Here is a 19275-nt window from a genome sequence, read left to right on the forward strand (position 1 = left end):
CCTCATGATACCTCTTTTGTGCTGACGCTGTGTTGTGAATGGGAGAGCCACGCATGGTTTATTACAAGCATCAGGGGTCGATGTTATTTGGGAATGTATCCGAATGTGCATATTTCTTCATAAGTGCTGTGCCTTACATTATTTCATTATGTTGTTTGACTGAATTACCGTTCTGAATATTGTTGAACTGTCAACGATATGAATTTTATATAAACTCATTTTATTCGAACTGTGTCTTGTTCATATTTTTAGTTACAATACCCCGTTAGGATGCTGGGGAGGATAAGGTCCTTTTTAGCCTATACTTGTCGTACGAGTAATTTGAATATGGTTATCAAGTAGTGCTGATTGCGCGGTTGTGCTTTGATGTCGTGGATATGTTCTCTTGCAGTTTGTCTGGTCCAGATCCGATTATCAACAAGCTGCATTGATATAGCAGGATTTTTGCTGAATGGCGTTTACACAATATTCGGCTGTCCGATCGTCAAAGGGACGCAATTAGCTCTGCAGAACTGCCTCCCAGCAACGTGCCAATCTATAATCGTGGGTTCGAATCCCGGTTCGTCCTGGTAATTTCTAGGTTTGTCAACACTATCATCGAGCTCTTGGGTTTCACTTGCATTGCATTTTGTTACAGAACGTGCTATATCATTTGTAACCAGGGGATGTAGATGTGCTAATAAAATAATAACATAAATTGGTTGCAGAATGCTTTCAACGTTGGCTACTGAGGCTGTCGCTGCACTGCCGGTCTGACCTAACTTCATCAACAGGTTATCGAAATAGACATGGCATAAACGCACTGTCTATGTACCCGTGTGGCATTATAACATAGAACATACGAGTTGTCTCGTAATGATTTGACCCGTTCCCCAAAACGTTCATATCGCTTCGATTGTCGAAAGTCTGTGTTAAAGTATCGGAGTTACGATCTCCCAAGCGCAGCAATCGCTTTATGGAACTGAGCCAGGCAGGCGGTGGGGTAGCCTGGTGGTTAAAGCATTCGCTCGTCACGCCAAAGGCCCTGGTTTGATTCCCCACATAGATACAATCTCATGTCTTTCCCCACATATGTACAACGAAATACCCATTTCCAGTGTCCCTCGCTGTGATAATGCTCGAATAGTGCTAAGACGGCGTAAAACCATACTCACTCACTCTCTCTTAACGATTCGAGATATGTTCAAGTGAAACAGCAGCACCACACAACCGATTACAGCAGTAAATCCAATCCAGATTTAGGAAAGATGGAATGGCATTAACTGCATACTTTTAGATAAGATAATAAAATGTAATTACAACTTGTATTTCCAGTTACACTTGATAATACAATACTGACGAGCAAAGGAAACTCCACCTTTTTCAATTGAAAATATCTTAAGTTAGAGATATTATATCCAAAAACGAACTGTACATGCGCATATTTATAACATTTCAACCATGGTAGGGGGTCGTGTGGTTGCAAACTCATTTCTTACCCCAGTTGTCACTGAACCAATTTATTTTTTACATGGCATTACCCAGTCTCATATTACTTTTTTTACAAACTGTTGCAGGAATGGGTGGTGGTTAAATAGACATAATCAAATTTAACAACAGTTCTTTCAATTTTCAATTATATTAAAAACAAACTCGATTTACTATCTTTTGCCCATCAGTTTATTTCGAGTCTTCTTTTAAAGTCGTTATCTGTTGGACTTTTGAAATAATTACGTGTACAGTAATGGTTACAAATCAGATTTGCCGTTACTACAATATTCAAGTGTTTCTTCAGTCATTATCTGTTGGACTTTTGAAATAATTACGTGTACAGTAATGGTTACAAATCAGATTTGCCGTCACTACAATGTTCAAATGTTTTTTTCACAGTCGTTATGTGTAGGACTTTTGAAATAATTACGTGTACAGTAATGGTTACAAATCAGATTTGCCGTCACTACAATATTCAAGTGTTTCTTCACAGTCATTATCTGTGGGACTTTTGAAATAATTACGTTCACAGTAATGGCTACAAATTAGGATTGCTGTTGCTACAATATTCAAGGTATTCGTGTTGATATATCTTTGGTAGAAATACGATAGAAATCGACAAAGAGGTTGTATGTCAAGTTAGAGAGTGCTTGTACTTTGGCGCTTCTCTGTATCAGACTGTGTCGTCATATCCTTTGCGTCACAATATACGGTGCAGAACTAAACATTGCAGGTCTTGCTTAATTTTGTGTATAGGTGCAACTTCATGTTAGCTTACCGTCCGGTGACACATTCAATATAGCGTCGTTTAGCATTCACTCGGGTATTCCAGCTCTACATTGAAAACACAGTGCGTATATCTTCTAAATCACAAGTATAAAAAACCCACCTCAAAACACGGTGCTACACCTGCTTTCGCCAAATCAAAAGTTTAAAATAAAAGAGGTAGTTTAAAGCTATTTGTCTTCAGTGGAAAATAAAGCACCCCATGCGTGTCGTAAGAGGCGACGAACGGGGTCGGGTGGTCAGACTTGTTTGATACATGTCATCGTATCCCAATTTTGTGTGGATCGATGCTTATGATGTCAATCACTGGATTGTCGGTCCAGTCTCGATTATTTACCTCCCGCCGTCATATAGCTGGAATATTGCTGATTCCGGCGTTAAACAACAAATAAACAAATGGCTGAAAATTAGGAGTTACCAGAGTTACCTCCCTTTACTTGTGGAATTCTTACATTCAATATGCAATTGTTTCAATGTATTGTTGCAATGATGATTAGGCAGTGAAAGCATGTTTATCTCTTTTTCAAAGGTTTGACATCAAGTGTTACGTTTAGCTAACAGAAAATGTCGCTTACCAAGCAAACGCAAAAGAATGTGAACATACATTTTGAATGGATGAGTTTGTCGGGGATTCGAACCCACGGTTATAGGAAGTGGGAGGAAAGTCCGAAGCGAAGCAAGTTTACCTCAGCATGCTGCTCTGGGTGATATAGCGACAGAACAGTGGCAGCACCAGCCCCCGCACCATGTGTACTGTTAGGAACCTCTAAATATAGAGAGGAGATATTGCGCAGTGTAAAATGATTAGTTATTTTGGAAAGTCGTTTATCCAGACGGTTTCCCTATGCCGTCCCGATTAACATTGTCACCCTGACAGGTATATTTAAAGGGCACAAGACACAGCGAACATATCTAATATAGGTTTTGTTTTCCGATACGTGTACTTCTGTTCTCAGTTTGGTTCATAAATATTTATCAAAACGACATACAATTCAGGACTTTATAAACTGCTATTGATGTTTAGCTGCCAGACAGCTTAAATTTCATTTCTTCATACAAACTCTTCACAACCAGTTAAACGAAACCTCTAACTTGTTTTGTTGGTAGGAAATTGGCATGTTAAGTTGCAATCGACCACATATCCGTAGAAAGACGATGCTATCAGAAGACCGTTTTAGCTTTCAAATTGTGTGTCAGTGTTTAAAGATGTGACGTGTTCGTCACGGATGCTTTTGTGATGATGGGCATCCCACGTTCAGCAAGCACTTCTAACTATAAAGATCACGAACAAGATAAGTTTCAATTCAGCAAGTGTATTTTGACAATTTAGCATTGCATATACATAACACAACATTTACAAAATATACACCCTAATTTACAAATACATCACCCGTTGATACAAAAGAAACATTTCAAACTGTGATTTACAACTAAATGCTTAAATGTACGAAATATAGCAGCTTATAGCAGATGTACATTGGTTTCATAATATCACAACTATTGCCATACCAAAATGACATTATAACAAAACAGATATGATCACAATTTGATTTTCATTCTTATCGGTTACGGGTGATCATGATACAAAAATAATAATGGTAAGTTAGCACTTTCATGATGATTATTTACACAGTATTAATAATGTACATGTCTTAACAAACATTGGTTCACTTGGAAGCACTTGTAGATTATTATTTACCGACGATATCAAACATACATATTGATTATGTAGTGAATAACATTCATCGGTGTTCCTCAGTGTATATTCACTGACTGTAACTGGCAAGATTGTCTATTGAGGCAAGGGTTGAAACATCAAGTCCTTGCAGAAAGTCAAATTGGGCCAGATCACACTCCGGAAGATAGCTGTGCCCATGCGCAGATGTGGCGGAAGTGACAGACGGGGTGCTGTATTTGCATGATGACGTAGCAGGTGTGACATTGGATACCAAACTGTGGGCAAACGCCAGATAACTGTCATGCGCAAAAGATGATGCGTAACCGCTGTCGGATTCCTGTTTAACGGAACTGTTATCCTGGCTTAGGAAATCGAACACAGAAGACTCCTGGTGGTGACTCGATGCCAGATCGAACAGGGACGAAAGAGATGCTTCGGGTAGAAGCTGAACGTCGGTGAAAGTATCCCGGGGGTTGCTGGGGGGATGGGCGTGGGCGTGGGCGTGGCGGGCGGTGTATCCCATCTTGTTTGACTGGTAACGCTGAGGATGGAAGGATGGGCTGAACATATTGACGTTCTGGGGTGGTGAGTGAAACTGCCGGCCGTCGATGAAGGCGTGGAGGTAGCTGTTGTCTGAGCTGGAGGTGTCGGTGCTGACCCCGCTGTCACGACACTCGGAGTTGGACGACAGGTCGCTGTCGGAGTTGTCACAGGGTGTGGAGTTTACAGCGTTCCAAGCACAGGACAGTATGTCCGTAGAAGAATCCCAAGACAAGCTACGGCTCGCTGTTCCTGTGGCCTTGTGGACGCACGTTGTGTTCGGAGTTGACTGGGCCAGTGTCGGGTTCTGATGCTGGAACGACGGGCTGTCGTGCTCGGGACTGGCGATGTAGTGATACTCGTTGGTGGTCGAGGGTAACGCAGGGCTTGTGTGATAGAATGGACTGGTGCTACTACTGTAGCTGAGGGAAGGGCTGGCTTGACTACGGGTAGCTGTGACTTGACTATGGATAGCTCTGGCTTGATGGTACTGTGATACAGTTGCGGGCATGATGTGGTGACCTCCATGGGTAGGCTGTACGGACGCTGGGGTGTTTGACGACGTGGTTGTCCTGACAGACGGGGGTGAGTCCTGGCGGTAGGCGGGGTGGGTCTCAGGCGAAGTTGATGGGCGTGGAGCTGTGTACTGAGACTCAGTTCCGGGTAAGATGCACAACTGTACTTCGAAAATCTGGGCTTGAGTTGGGGACGCGGCAAGAGATTCCTTGAATGACATCATCTTGGTATCCAACGAAAGAGAAACACGGTCCCAAAATTCACCAGCATTAATACGATAGTATCCCCACCTGAGAGTGTTGGTTCCGCTTTCCTTGTCGACGCTGGAGCGGTAGTCACCACGGGCGAAGTTGACGATGCTGCTGGGGAAGAAGGTCCACAGGAACATGGAGCGGTTGTAGGTGCCGGAGGAGTTTGGGCCGCGCCGGACGCCGATCTTGGTGAAGCACTTGGTCTTGGAGAGACTGTGGCGGACAGCATTACGCCAGTGTTCACGAGTATTCCTCCTGAAGAACTGGAACTTGGTCTGAATATACTTGTATATTTCATTAATCGGCAGGCAGAAGTTCGGCGATCTGAGTAGAGCCAAATACACTAGTTCCGTATAAGAGTAGTTTGGCTTAACCAAGGGATCGTCGGTACTGTCCAAACGTTCGTATATGGCCACAAACTCGTCAATAACGCGACGTAGATCCACAGAAGTGTTGTAGTTCGGGGTAGACGATGCGTTCTCCTCGAGGGGTAGCGGTGTGGATCCCTGGGGTGCACTTTGGTGACAGTGCATTCGCTGGGACTTTGTTGGCAGGTTTTCGCTGAAAGTGGTGTCACAAAACTTTCTCTTCATTTTTGTACTGGTTTGGGTTGTCAAACTGTGACTGATATTTCTCAAATTGTAGCTGAGATGCTTGTTGACTGTGTCGTCAGCAAGGGGGTTATATACTGACTAGATTTCTAATGAGACACTGAGAAAATCCGCGTGACACCAAACTCTCACTGTCTGTCACCACTCGGCCTACTCACTTGCCACTTGCTCTCCGACTAATTACATTACCCACAATCAAAACTCCACGACTTAATTATCTAACCAGTATCTACCCCGCACGAGCTTTCCTGTACAAACACGGGTGCGCTCATTCCAGGTGGATCGTTGTCGTCACATTGTTCTGTTTGTGTAGCCCTATTATCTAACTGATTGTCTTGATTGAATGGTTAATATTGTCAATAGCAGTCAATCAAACAAAGCGATGAGGATCGCCACGCGTTTTGTTCCACCACACGTCTTACGCTGATTGAGATGTTGTTTTAATTCCTGACTAGATCAACGATGTCGGATTTCCAAGGAAAACATTTCCCTTTAACTAATATTGTTGACCATTTCGCTAATTTTGCCATGACAGTTGAGTCTCATGTTGATAGCAGTAGGGCCGTAATTAATATGTGTCTTTAGAATGACAAGACTAGTTTGTGCACCCGAGTTGAAGGAGGGATAATTTGGCAGAAACTCCACAAGGTGAACTAAATTTGTGTCATATGTCTCAAAACACATCCGCAAGCAACGTTTACATGCACTGTTTATTGTTTAAAATTAGCAATATTCAACTTCAAGTGAGGTAATTCAATTCTGTAACGCTAATTCTATTAAGAAACATCTATGTGTAAAGGAAATAACAATAGGAAAATATTTGTCAATGTTTGATCTTATATCTGCGTGGCTACAAAATTCAAGACATGCATGATATGATAATATATCTGTGTGTGCGTGTGTGTGTGTGTGTGTGTGTGCGTGGTGTGTGTGTGTGTGTGTGTGTGTTTTATATTATTGTCATCAAATATCTTATGATAGACACTCGTTTTGGACCAAGTATTGAATATGTCAACGAGTTGGACAAACTGCATCATACTGACAGTGAAGTGAATTCAGTTGTACATTGTTTCCCAAATCCCACTGAAATGTGTTACTCGGACAGTCGCTATAAGCATGCTTCATGTGCAGCTTGACGCGTCACACATTCATCGAAGCGACCAGACAATTTTCAGAAAACCATGTCAGCAAACCTGAGAGAAAGTACAAAAACATAAATTTCCCGACACGAAAGCATGTCGATGAGGTTAATCATGTTTTGCACGGGGAACAAAGTATTCCTCACTTCCGTGAATCTTGATGTAAGAAAATGTCTCGGATGAATGTAAAACAATACCAGGTGATTGACATTTGAACCACGTACAAGTGGCCTTTCGGAATGATACATTGTGCGAATTATTGAAGGCACAACAACAGTAGAACGTGAATGATGAAAATGACATGTTGCGCTAAATGTATATCATTGGGTCAAGTGCACTGTTCTGAGATATGTACAAGATGTAGATTTCAATCACTCACTGCTTGGAAGCTCATGCTTAGCACAGTTCATCAACGATCGCGACGGTGTGGTTTGGGTGTTAAATATTCATGTACTTGATGCAGACAGACAGACAGAATTGTTAATGTAAGTCTCACACATGGTACAGTTGATAAACAAAGTATAAAATACATGAAAAATAAAACTATGATCAATCGCCCAGCGATTTAGGAGAGACTTTAAACATATAATTACGACAATGTATAAGCAGTAAACAGGTATTAAAATACGTAATACAAAGGATAAAATTATTTATACAAAGTTAAACGACGCTTTCATGAAATACTTTGGCAGGTTTTGGCAACGTGAAAGATTAGGTCCTTGTCAGTTAAACCATAGTGTTCATGCAAATGACTTGTTGAAAATTTAATATACATTGCTTGATGTAATGATTGGTATATAAAATATGTTAAAATGTACATATGTATGTTATACCGTTCAGAAATATGCATGTACATTTAAATAATTCTGTTAAATATACATTGCATCGTGTATCAGAGAGAGAAATGTTTACAAGTGTTTGACAGTACAATTATTTACAACTGTCAAAACCGTACAGTACAACTGTTTTCGTGATATTGTCTGATGATGAAAAAGACACAAGTCAACAGGATTGCTTTTTACATCTTGAAGGGGCACGGGTGGCCCAGTCGTCAAAGGTGCCGCAATTCACTATACAAAGTTGCGTCCCTATGATCGTGGGTTCGAATCCCAATTCGGTCCGATTATGTTTATAGGTTTGTAAGGACCATACCCGTGCTCGTGTGTTTGACCAAAGTAGTAAACATCTAAGACCCACGTCGCTTTGGGCTTTCCTCCCGAATTGAGCTGAGACGCCATGATGTAACTGGAATACTGTCAGAAGCGGCGTTTAACCCATCTCACTCACTCACTCTTCTATCTGTACTTATGATATCAGTTGATAACAGTTATTATTTTCCATTATCTGAACATCTCTCCGGCGAATTCTTTAATCATTTCAACGTTTTTTAGTGTCATATCTGGTCGAAATTGGAGGCTCTATTCTTGTTAAGAAAGAGTATGGTGTATTTACTCTTTCTGCCTAGAGTATATAGTTTACCAATGGAGAACGAACCATCTAGTTATGACCTAATTTTAAGTTTCTTTACTATATAAATATACTTGGTTAAGTGTCGTCAAAAAAGAAAGACGAGATGTTATAAAGAATAAGTTCCACGAGTTGATATATTGGATATAAAACTGTAAAATGGAAAATGATTGATCAACAACAGCCTCGTTAGCCGCACAATAGATGTTTTCGTAACTGAGTGTTTACATAAACTTTCGTTCGAAAACATAGTTTAACAAACAATTTGATTGACGAATGTTGTCTTAACAAATCGACTCGGTCTGGTTGTCAGATAGACAGGATGTTGTTTTTGTCAACCCCTGTTTTTCCAAGCTACGGGTATCCTCATCACACCAATAGATGTGGTCGCCTCATCAGCCCATGACAGCTACAGTACTAACGTGCACATCAGACCGTTCCAGTAATTAGACAGGGGATTTCTGAGGCTGAACACCGTTTCTCGACGCACACTTACTTCCCACATTGAAGGCGTAATTAATTGGAATAAACATGGATAGGATATACGCGTATGTGAAGGACGATTAATTAATGGCAGTGTCAATACTCACGTTCACGGATTATAAACACCTGGAAAGCAAAGTTGAGCCCCATTCCTAATTCAGTTTCATAAACTGCCAGGCAAATGAAAGAATACACTTGAAACCTGGATTTGACCCAAAAATTAGAAGCGTTATCAAAACGTTAAAAACAGTCGTGGAAACACTCCACATCACCACTATGATCCCCGTATCAAATACACCACCATCGAATAACCATGTCTTCTGTGTTTCATTTTAGCGACCATCAAACATGGGTGTATACTTTAGATTCCTAACTTCAATGTATCTTTGGGGTATATCTACATGTGACATGAACCTAATCTTGACAAATGTCTTAGATGCCGCCGATACGGGATGAAACTTTGGCTATAACATGTTTAGTACCTCCAGCTGATGATCGCAAGGAACGGTTACAAGCAGAGGACGCCCTTATACATAAAAGCGACAAAACCCTTTCCATATGCATGAGAAGTCCCTGCTAAAAGTAGATTTGATTGTATGATTTCCACAAAATCTCGAAAGCATGTTTATAAATCACTTAAATAGTGGTGATACCAGATGTTCGGGAAAATGTGAGCGTATCCTGCCCCACCGATGGCACCTGTCACAAACACATATACAGGCAAGTCAATTGTTCACCTGAAAAAACACGAGAATATTTGGTACTTGTCAAAAATAGGAAATTGATTCGGACATCATTTTGTCACCGATACCTCAAATATGGAAATGTCCCCCCACATGTCTACCATAAATCGTTTTCAAAGCTCTGCTTTAAAGGTAGTGAAGTAGCTATAGCCATGGGATGGTTACATAATCGATTTCAATTTCTCTATTTCAATATGAGTATGTCGGGGAAGATGTGTTTCGCCAGAAAAGAAGTACAGAATATGATTTTCTAGACACTACTATATTCATAGAGGAATATATATAAGCGATTCTTCATTATGGCACTGGCGTATATGTGTTGGGTTACACACTTAACTAACACCTTTATTGTGAACCTAAAATAACACCTTCAGCAAATACAATACCAAAAACACACAGTATTAATAGGTCTGTAAAATAAATACCATATATGAGGGGATTTTCTTGCGAAGTAGTGAGGTATGTTATTTTATGATTCCTGGAGACTTTCATGATTTCAAGTGGTCAGCGGAAAGAAAACGACCTTCATTCTTATTAATTATCACCTTAACTTAATGAGACATCAGACATAATCTAAGGTTTTACTTTGTGATATGTAAAGTGTTATGGTATACATGATTGAAAATAGATGTACAGAGATAAATCATGTTATATGTTAATATTGCGTCACGCCTGATGCTCTGAATGGAGCTGGTGGCACGGGTGGCCAAGTCGCCGCGATTCGCTGTGCAGAGTTGCGTCCCTTGGGGACGCCAGAAACCTATGGTTGAGGGTTCGAATCCCGTTTCGCCCCAATTATGTTTCTAGGTTTGTCGGCACCATACCCGTGCTCGTTGGTTTCACCGAAGTGGTAAACGTCTGAGACCTGCATCACTTCGGGCTTTCCTCCCACATGAAGCTGACGCGCCGTGATATAACTGGAATACTGTTAAAAGCGGCGTTAAACCCAACTCACTCACTCACTCTGATTGGAGTTTGGTCACAGCAGTCCAGTCGTCTGACGCGCCACAATCAGCAGTGCAGAGTGAACACCACAACCGTGTACGTTGATTTCACGAAAGTGGCAAACTTCTAAAGCCCTCATCTTTTCGGCTTCCATCCCACAAAAAGCCGACACGCCGTTATATAATATACATGTACATCCTGTCGAAAGCGGCATCACGCTGAACTCAGTGTGATGTGTATCTGAGATGTAGATGGAATGTTGCTGATTGCGGCGTGACCCACCAGGAGAAAGGGACCTTATGGGTGCTATTATACAATTGTGTTATGACGCTTAAAGACGTTTGACGTCAGCTTACTTCAGTGGAAATCGACATGTGTGATGTCATGTATAACTGTAATAAATATGAACTGAGGCTTGTGAATAGGATTTTTGTGTTCCGAAGATGCTGTAGTTTTAAAACATAATGAAAAGTCAAAATGGGATTTTTCATCCATTAGGTCCCTATTGGTCACATTTACTGACATGCGCAAGACCAAACAGCTGGCGTTGCCCACGTCAATAGACCGTATTGTGGAGGGAATTTACTGTTGTTCGTAGACAATCGCATCCGCTCAGATATAAACCCGTGTGAAATCAACCCGAATATCTAATTCAAAACTACCTAAAACGTGACATTGTATGTAGATATAACTGCAATATGGGGAACCTATTGGTCTTGTCTGAAAGATAGGACATACTGCGGTGCGGTTACAGCGATGAAATCACATAATTCTAAGCCCATCTTTTTATTAGTTGGTTTACGGTTATCAAACTATTGCTCAGTGCTCGAAATATATATAAAAATAGAGTTGGACTTTTCAGTGTTTTTTTTGTAAGAATACAGAGTAAGTAGGATGAGGAAGAAATATCAATTTTCGAATTCCCGATCTCCGTTGTGCATTGTGAAATGTCACAGGAATGTTGTAAATCAGCACTGCCATTCTTTTAGAAATGAAATGCTGCACTCTTTCAATGGAGGTTATTTTCGCTGTCGGCAAACATTGGTCTCCTATTTATTGGTACCAATTCTATGTCTCCTGTGAATGACACATATCCGCGACTTGACCGACATACACGACATGGCTTTCCGTCATCATACGGAATGATCACTTATTCTTTCTAAGGGTCCATTGTAAGCTTTCGACTGTATCATAAACATGTATTTTCTCCAAATATGTTAACCACAACAATTTTTGAAAGCGTTAGTAGTGGGTGCTACCGTTAGAGCAGTGGTTTCCCTTTTCGCGAACACCTGGTGTCATCACTATTTTCAGAGACCCGTCTTATAAGTTTTATCACTAATTAGCCTTTTACGCGCAATGAAATATCTTCCGACAGATGTAGGAAACTCATTATACTCAGGCTTTGGAGTTGCTGCATTTTATTTATACTGCTCAAAAGAAGTTAAAGAACACCCGATTCTTTTATAGAAATATAGTTATATAATATATATTACTATAGTTAATCTGTCTAATCTGTCATGACACGACTCATTACCTATGGTATTGTGAAAAAACTTGGTGTTCTTTAACTTCTTTTGAGCAGTATATAGTCTACTAATTAATTAAGAAATTGCTGAGCAGTTAATGAGGAATATGACAGCTTTGTGGAAGTAGGATGAGAATTGTGTGAGCAATGTATAGAGACACCGTACCTTTTCTACAATCATATGCAAAACAAGTATCCCTGTATATCTAGTGTTTCAAAAAGACCAGGTGTCCGTGAACAGACAAAACTATTTTCTTGGTACAAGTGACAGTGGTCTGACTTACACGATAAAAAACAAAGGTCACAAATCAGGTGAAGATAAGCAAAGTTAATCACGGAGAGACACCTGAGAAATCAAAGGCTTGTGTCCTGTCCCATACTGAAGCATAGGTGGTGTCTCCTTTGCTAAGTGACGTTGTTCGAAATATGCCTTTGTTCAGCAGTGAATGGATACCCGGTAGAATGAGATGATAATGTGTCTTTTACCCTACTATCGCCTCACAATTATAGAAATTTCTATGGTAATTTGTCTGACTGCCAAATATTATTCATGAAGGTACACATGTCACGGGCTGATTTTATTCGTTTTATCGTTCGTCATAATACATGTGATTTTAAAGTACATTATTTCTTGCATCTATAATATTTTCTGTTTCAAATTGGTATTATGATAACAATATAGAGACGTCAATAACAATCGATATCATAACGATGTGTGATCTGCTCGTGTGTATACCCCAATCACGGCTATTGAGGCGCTGTAGAAATAATGGTGAGTCGCAATCGGATTGGTTGAAAAGCCTGTCGAAAGCGGCATCACTGTGTTGGGGATCTATTTCCATCAATGAAAATATCTCACAATAGCCGATAATATAAATTATTGCATTAATCCTGATTTTATTTGAAAGTTATCAATGTAATTCCTTAACTTCATACATAACACAAGATATATTATTTACAGATATAGAGGAGTCCACAAGGTAAAAGGATAGTCTTGACGGTTTATATTTACAAAAATATTGAAATACGGTAATGGATCACAGGGATAGTTTTCAAACAGAATCTCTAAAGGGAAAGTGAAGCGACTGGTTTCATCTGATTGCAGAACAAGGAACTTTCATTCACTCTCTGCTAGTCGACTCCTGGGGAATCCGGGTCAGGTTCTTTCGTTTTACAACTGATCCGGGTTAGAAATGGCCCGCAGCAACCCATGCTTGACGCAAGAGGCGTCTAAAGGGATCGGGTGGTCAGGCTCAATGACTTGGTAGATGCATGTCATCGTATCCCGATTCATCATTAATTCAGTATTAAGGCCCCAGGCCCACGTACAATAAATACAATGATAGTATTTCCAACACGAGTGCAATAGCAAATATTTACAAATCTGAAGACTGGCATACTTAATATAATCTGCTGAACGTTCTAGACAGTATATACGTCGGAGGACTGCAGGATTGTTATGAAACTATCCCTTGGATTAGTATGGACATTGAAAAATGGGAAAATATTTTGAACGAATATTTACATATGCGGGACATATCACACATGTAAGTTACATAATGGACAAAACCGTATGTTATCGATGGCCGCTCGCCTCCCTATATTCAGCATAATTTTCAGTTCACCAATTGTTAATATAGTTAGCATACGTCTTTTTTCTTATTTTATGTTTCCTTAATATACTCAACAAACATGGTTCTAATTTCTGTAAGCGAAATTCTTCACAGTGACTATAATTCTAGTTGTGAAAGACTCACACCTCAGAATACCATGTTTGTGTATGATGATCTTTAACCCTACGGATACGTTCAGTCAAGAACCTATCAGTCTTACCAACACCTTGAGACTCCCAAACAAAACCATACCCAAAAGAAAATAATACTAGTATATTCTTGGTATTTGAAGCCAATGTGTTTTCTCCCGATTGCTTCTAGTTTAACTAAAATATCGTAACACTGCCTGGGATACGTTCGAGAAACAACCATTCCTTAACACTCTAATTCTCTGAACCATATACAATAATAGGCTTAATCTGAAGTTGAAACGTTCAGAACAATACCTTTGGAGAAATATTTCACACTTTATAACTCAGCTGTTTCATAGGAAACATGGCTTCACTAGTTTTGGACACCAATGTCTGACATCACAATCTATTTGAAAAAATAATTCCTAAATAGCTATAATATGTAGAAACCCTGACATACAAGTCCACCAGCATCCACTTTTCATAATTTCTTAACCTTCAATTCAAAATACAAAAAACTTCAGTTTTGTCGAAATTAACTTCTAAACCCCAAAGTCCGCAGTTCGAGGACCGTATCTGAAACAAATGCACAAATCATCAGCATACGAAAGCAAAAATAGTTCCATAAAATCCTGGTGAACAAAGATTCCTCTACCTCCAAACCGTTGGATATCTCCAACTGATTGGTAAATACTGAAAGAAGGAGGACTGGAAATACAGCCTTGTCTAACACCACTGAAACAATTAAACTAATCCGATATACTGTTCTTTGAAATTTTAAACGAAGATAAAGTTTTAGAATATATATCTTTTATAATAGAAAATATAAACATAGTTTCCACTGTAGAATACCCCTTACGGAAACCTGCCTGACATTATGGAAACTTATAATATAACTCAACAAACTGTTTCAACCTGTTATTTAGAACCTGCGTAAGAACCTTGCCACAAATATCCATAAGCGTGATGCCCAGAAAGTTATTTACATCATGGATATATGGAAATATATTGCTATTAGGCCCCTCATCCAGAAAAGTAACAAACCTGAAAATATTGATAAAAAGGTAAACAGACAAGGAATTAAAACGTTACTGCCCTATTTTATCATCTCTGCTACTGTACCAGCAGAGCCTGGAGGCTTACCACACATCAGGGCATCAGTAGCATATACAATCTCATCAGCCGTTATATCATGGTTAAGTAAACTATTGATATCATCATCACAACACATGTTAATTTCCAACATCAAAAGCATGGTCAGTGATGACAGTTCTGCAAAACATAACAAATTCACCATCAGTCACAACATCAGAGATATCTAACACGATTTTGAAGTAGTCAATCCACTGTTATAGGTGATACTGTTACTCTTGGCCTTCGAAACTGAAACTGCACTTCTGACAAGAATTCTTCAGAATCCCGATTGCGTATACCACTGGATTGTCTGTTCAAGACTCGATTATTTACAGACCGCCGTCAGAAAGCTGGCATAATGATGATTGCGGCGTTTAACAACGCACAAACAAACTACTGTCGCGTTGTTTATAGCCTTGTATGATCCTTGTGCACATTTGACCCAGCAATTTGCCAATCATGAACCTAGGTTTGATAGGACGACAACCATTGTTCCTGGGTATCACCAAAGTGGCCAAGGTATGAGATTTATCTGTTCAATCTTCGTTAGACGCGAGCCGACTCGTGTAATATTCACAATAAGGACGCCAGCGCATATTTGAGATCATATATCCGGTTTCGTCGTGAGTCAAACTAGAAAGTTCACAACCGTTTCATCTTGGCCACTTTGCAAATAGGGGGCGCGGGTGCACGTGGCCTAGTCGTTTGAGGCGCCGCGATTTGCTGTGCAGAGTTGCCAGAATTCTATGATTGTGGGTACGAATCCCGGTTCGCCCCGATTATGTTTCTAGGTATGTCAGCACCATTCCGGTGCTCGTGGGTTTCACCGAAATGGTAAACATCTGAGACCTTCATCACTTCGGGCTTTCCTCCCACATAAAGCTGATACGCCGTGATATGACTGGAATACTGTTAAAAGCAGCGTTAAACCCAACTCACTCACTCACTTTGCAAATATGACACAGGAAAGTGGTGACGGAGGTACAATGCCATTATTAACCATTCCCGCGCCAATGGTGTTGTGCCCGTGCTATTGATCGGCTCATGTGGGCTGTAGTGCGCTTCACGGGGCCATTACCGTTCTTAATCATTAAAACTACCTGCTATCAAAGCTCTTTGAACTATTTCGAATTTAAGATTGAGAAGTGCTGACAAAATGTTTTAAATTCTAAAACACATGAAATCGTTTGGGTGTTCTTAAATAATGTGTTTGTAAGTCCAAAATAGTTTTCTTGTCTCATCCTAACAGAGAAAGAAATCACAGATTTCTGGAAAGATCAGATAAATTCACGGAAGAGTGATGCTATTATGTTGCAGCGGTTAAGAACAAAGCGACATGGTGACTATCTGATTGTCCATTGATAACATTACGTCATCAAAACACTATCAGTAAAGTTTGCACGATATTTTATACATTTTGTTTATGCATTAAATGAAAGTGAATGGGAGCAGAATTAAGTCCCTTGTGCGTGTCAGGAGCCTATGATCGTGGGTTCGAACCCAGATTCACTCTGATCATAATCCTTGGACAGCTCCGACAATCCAACGTCTAAGCCCAGCACTACTTCGGGATTTTCTCCCACATTAAGCTGACTCACTGTGATATAACTGGCATGTTTGTGTCTGCGGTAGACATAGTCAACTCACCGTGCTTGACCCTACGATCCTCTTTTGTTGGTTCATAAACAGGCGCAAGATGTGTTCTATACAACGGCCGTGAAATTGATGTTCCAGTATGTGTTTGTTGTATATAGCAATATTCCACCTATATAGTTGTAAATACTGGACCAGACACTACTCTGATAAAAGCATGAGCATCCGTCTACGCAACTGGGACTCAATGACGTGCATCAACAATATGCGTAGCCTGACCACCCGATCCCGTCATTCGCCTCTTACCACATGCATGGGTTGTGAAAAAAACAATTTTAACCCGTATATTCACGGGGATAATAGTGCTGACCATAGACTTAACATATGATTTGTACTTTCATAATCTAGTCTGGTAAGGTTAAAGATATTATATTAAGTACAGATACTCCGCAGTCATGACGCAGGACTAACGATTGTTTCCATTTCCTTCAGAGAAACATACGTGTATGTGTCAATTGAGCACAAGATGAAACAGGATGTTATTGGTATGTTTATTCGTTATCTATTTTACAGTCTTGGCTTCTCCAGTTTGACTTCATACCAGACTGAAACATATTAACAACAAATTAGAAACAAGCCAAGTACAAATATTTGTCATGTATGTGAATGGAAGAATGGAGGTGTATCACCACAGACTGTGTTAACATGTTTCATATTTAACTGGGGTGTCTGATGTTAGTTGCTCGAGCTGACCTCACTGTTTGGATTTTTATCTTATTTTAAGCTTACAGGCTTCCTTATATGAAATATATATGAAAGATTCAGAAACATTTTACATTATAGATCTCTTGCTAATATTGAGGTTTTTTTCTGTCGTGGCGTGTCAGCTTAACAGCCCTTTTTGTCTCTGGTCGTAGACAAGCAATAGAGATCTCTGCGTATAAATACAATTATAACACTGTTATATCCTACCTCACAGACCATGGGGGTGGCATTCACACTCGTCCAGGTGGTGGTTGCAGTTGACGTTACCGGTACAGTTGGTGCAGAGGTCGATGCAGAAGGAGTGGCCGTTAGAGCCGGCAGCAGCACAACCATTTCCGCACGCCTCATGTGCTGCGTCTGTCAAAAAGTTAAAGTCGATTGTAGAATACATCAATGCCAGAGATTCCTCTGTCATCAAGAGTGCTGGTGTCTGTTGGTAGTTAGATTAGAACCCAGCTTAGATTTCCAGTGTGGGTATACAATGTAGTGTAGAGCTCGTGTTTGGTTTCACTTGCCACCATATGATTGGAATAAAGCACCGTATAACCTCACTCACTCACTCACTCACTCTCTCTCAAATATAAACTTTAGGATTGCGTATCAAATTCACTAAATGTATCTAACGTAAGCACGTGAAAACGGTGACAGTTATAGTCTTGATAACAAGGAACGCGCTTCGGTTTATGTTTGGAGTCTAAACACATTTTTCCAGTGTATGCAGTTGTGACAAAGAAGACCGAACACTTACACGGTACAACCGGCAGATTAGAAGGGAAGCGTCACGGAGCTGAATATGAATGTGTGTTGTAACAGGTCATACTTTGAGGATATCTGTGGGCCAGTGGCAGACATTTCCAGTGTATCGATACTGAATCCCTATCAGGTCCAGCGGTTGTCCGGACACCGAGATTAGTGCGCCGTTGAGATAACTCTGTCACTTCCGGAATTATAAAATCATTAGAAATACTTACGGGAGGCAACCAGAAGAGTAGCGAACACAAGAAGGACAGCAAACTTCATTATTATTTTGATGAAACTTTACCCGTTCATGGTACTTATATAGCGCTTAGTTCTTTCATAAGGCCCCGCTCCTACTAATAGATCAACGTCGTAGACCATGGTACTCCAATCACATACGCAAATCATCACAGGCCCATAGTACAACTTAACTTTTCTGACGTCGCGATCTTCGATGTGCGTCTTAATGCTTGCCTTATCGCCGGCATCTGTGTGTTCTCATGAATTATTGTATTTGGACAAAGATTAAATACCTATGTGATCTTACTTTCTTTGAACTTATTCATTTGGGAAAGGGAGTGAGTGAGTGGGTGTGGTTTTACGCCGCTTTTAGCAATATTCCAGCAATATCACGGCGGGGGACACCACAAATGGACTTCACACATTGTACCCATGTCGGGAATCGAACCCGGGTCTTCGGCGTGACGAGCGAACGCTTTAACCACTAGGCTACCCGACCGCCCCTCATGTGGGAAAGACACATAATACACCAACCGTTGAGCAAAAGAAAGTATATCGAGTTTGTTTTTTATGTCTTTGAAAATTGAAAGCACTTTGTTACATTTGATCATGTTTATTTAACCATCACTCATTCCTGAAACAGTTTGTAAAAGGTAATCTATGGATGGGTAATTTTGTGCAGAAAAAAAATGGTTTAATGAAGTCTGGGGTTAGAAATCGATTTGCAACCACATGATGTCTACTAAGTTAGAAATGTTCTTATCCGGACTGTAACCACGTGACTGGCATACTGTAAAAGCGGCGTTAAACCCAACTCACTCGCCCACTCACTCTAGTGCAGATGCTGCAAAGTGGCTGTTTCTTTTACAAGAAATCGTAATACAATGTACCAATACTTATGATG

The 19275-nt window shown here is 40.3% G+C and overlaps 1 long non-coding RNA gene across 2 annotated transcripts; it reads right to left on the reverse strand.

Moving 5' to 3' along the window:
• Positions 1-17172: 17172 nt before the first annotated feature.
• Positions 17173-18615, reverse strand: LOC139466457 (uncharacterized). Of its 2 annotated transcripts, none has more exons than XR_011653502.1 (3): positions 18564-18615; positions 17601-17750; positions 17173-17233 (listed from the first exon to the last, which is right to left on the reverse strand). It is a non-coding gene; the product is annotated as an uncharacterized lncRNA (long non-coding RNA). The 2 variants fall into 2 exon arrangements; XR_011653508.1 differs by lacking the exon at positions 18564-18615 and adding an exon at positions 18365-18557.
• Positions 18616-19275: the final 660 nt, after the last annotated feature.

This window comes from Haliotis cracherodii, unplaced genomic scaffold (assembly GCF_022045235.1).
Source record: "Haliotis cracherodii isolate W230 unplaced genomic scaffold, xgHalCrac1.p SCAF_1, whole genome shotgun sequence".
NCBI classification, from domain to species: Eukaryota; Metazoa; Mollusca; class Gastropoda; order Lepetellida; family Haliotidae; genus Haliotis; species Haliotis cracherodii.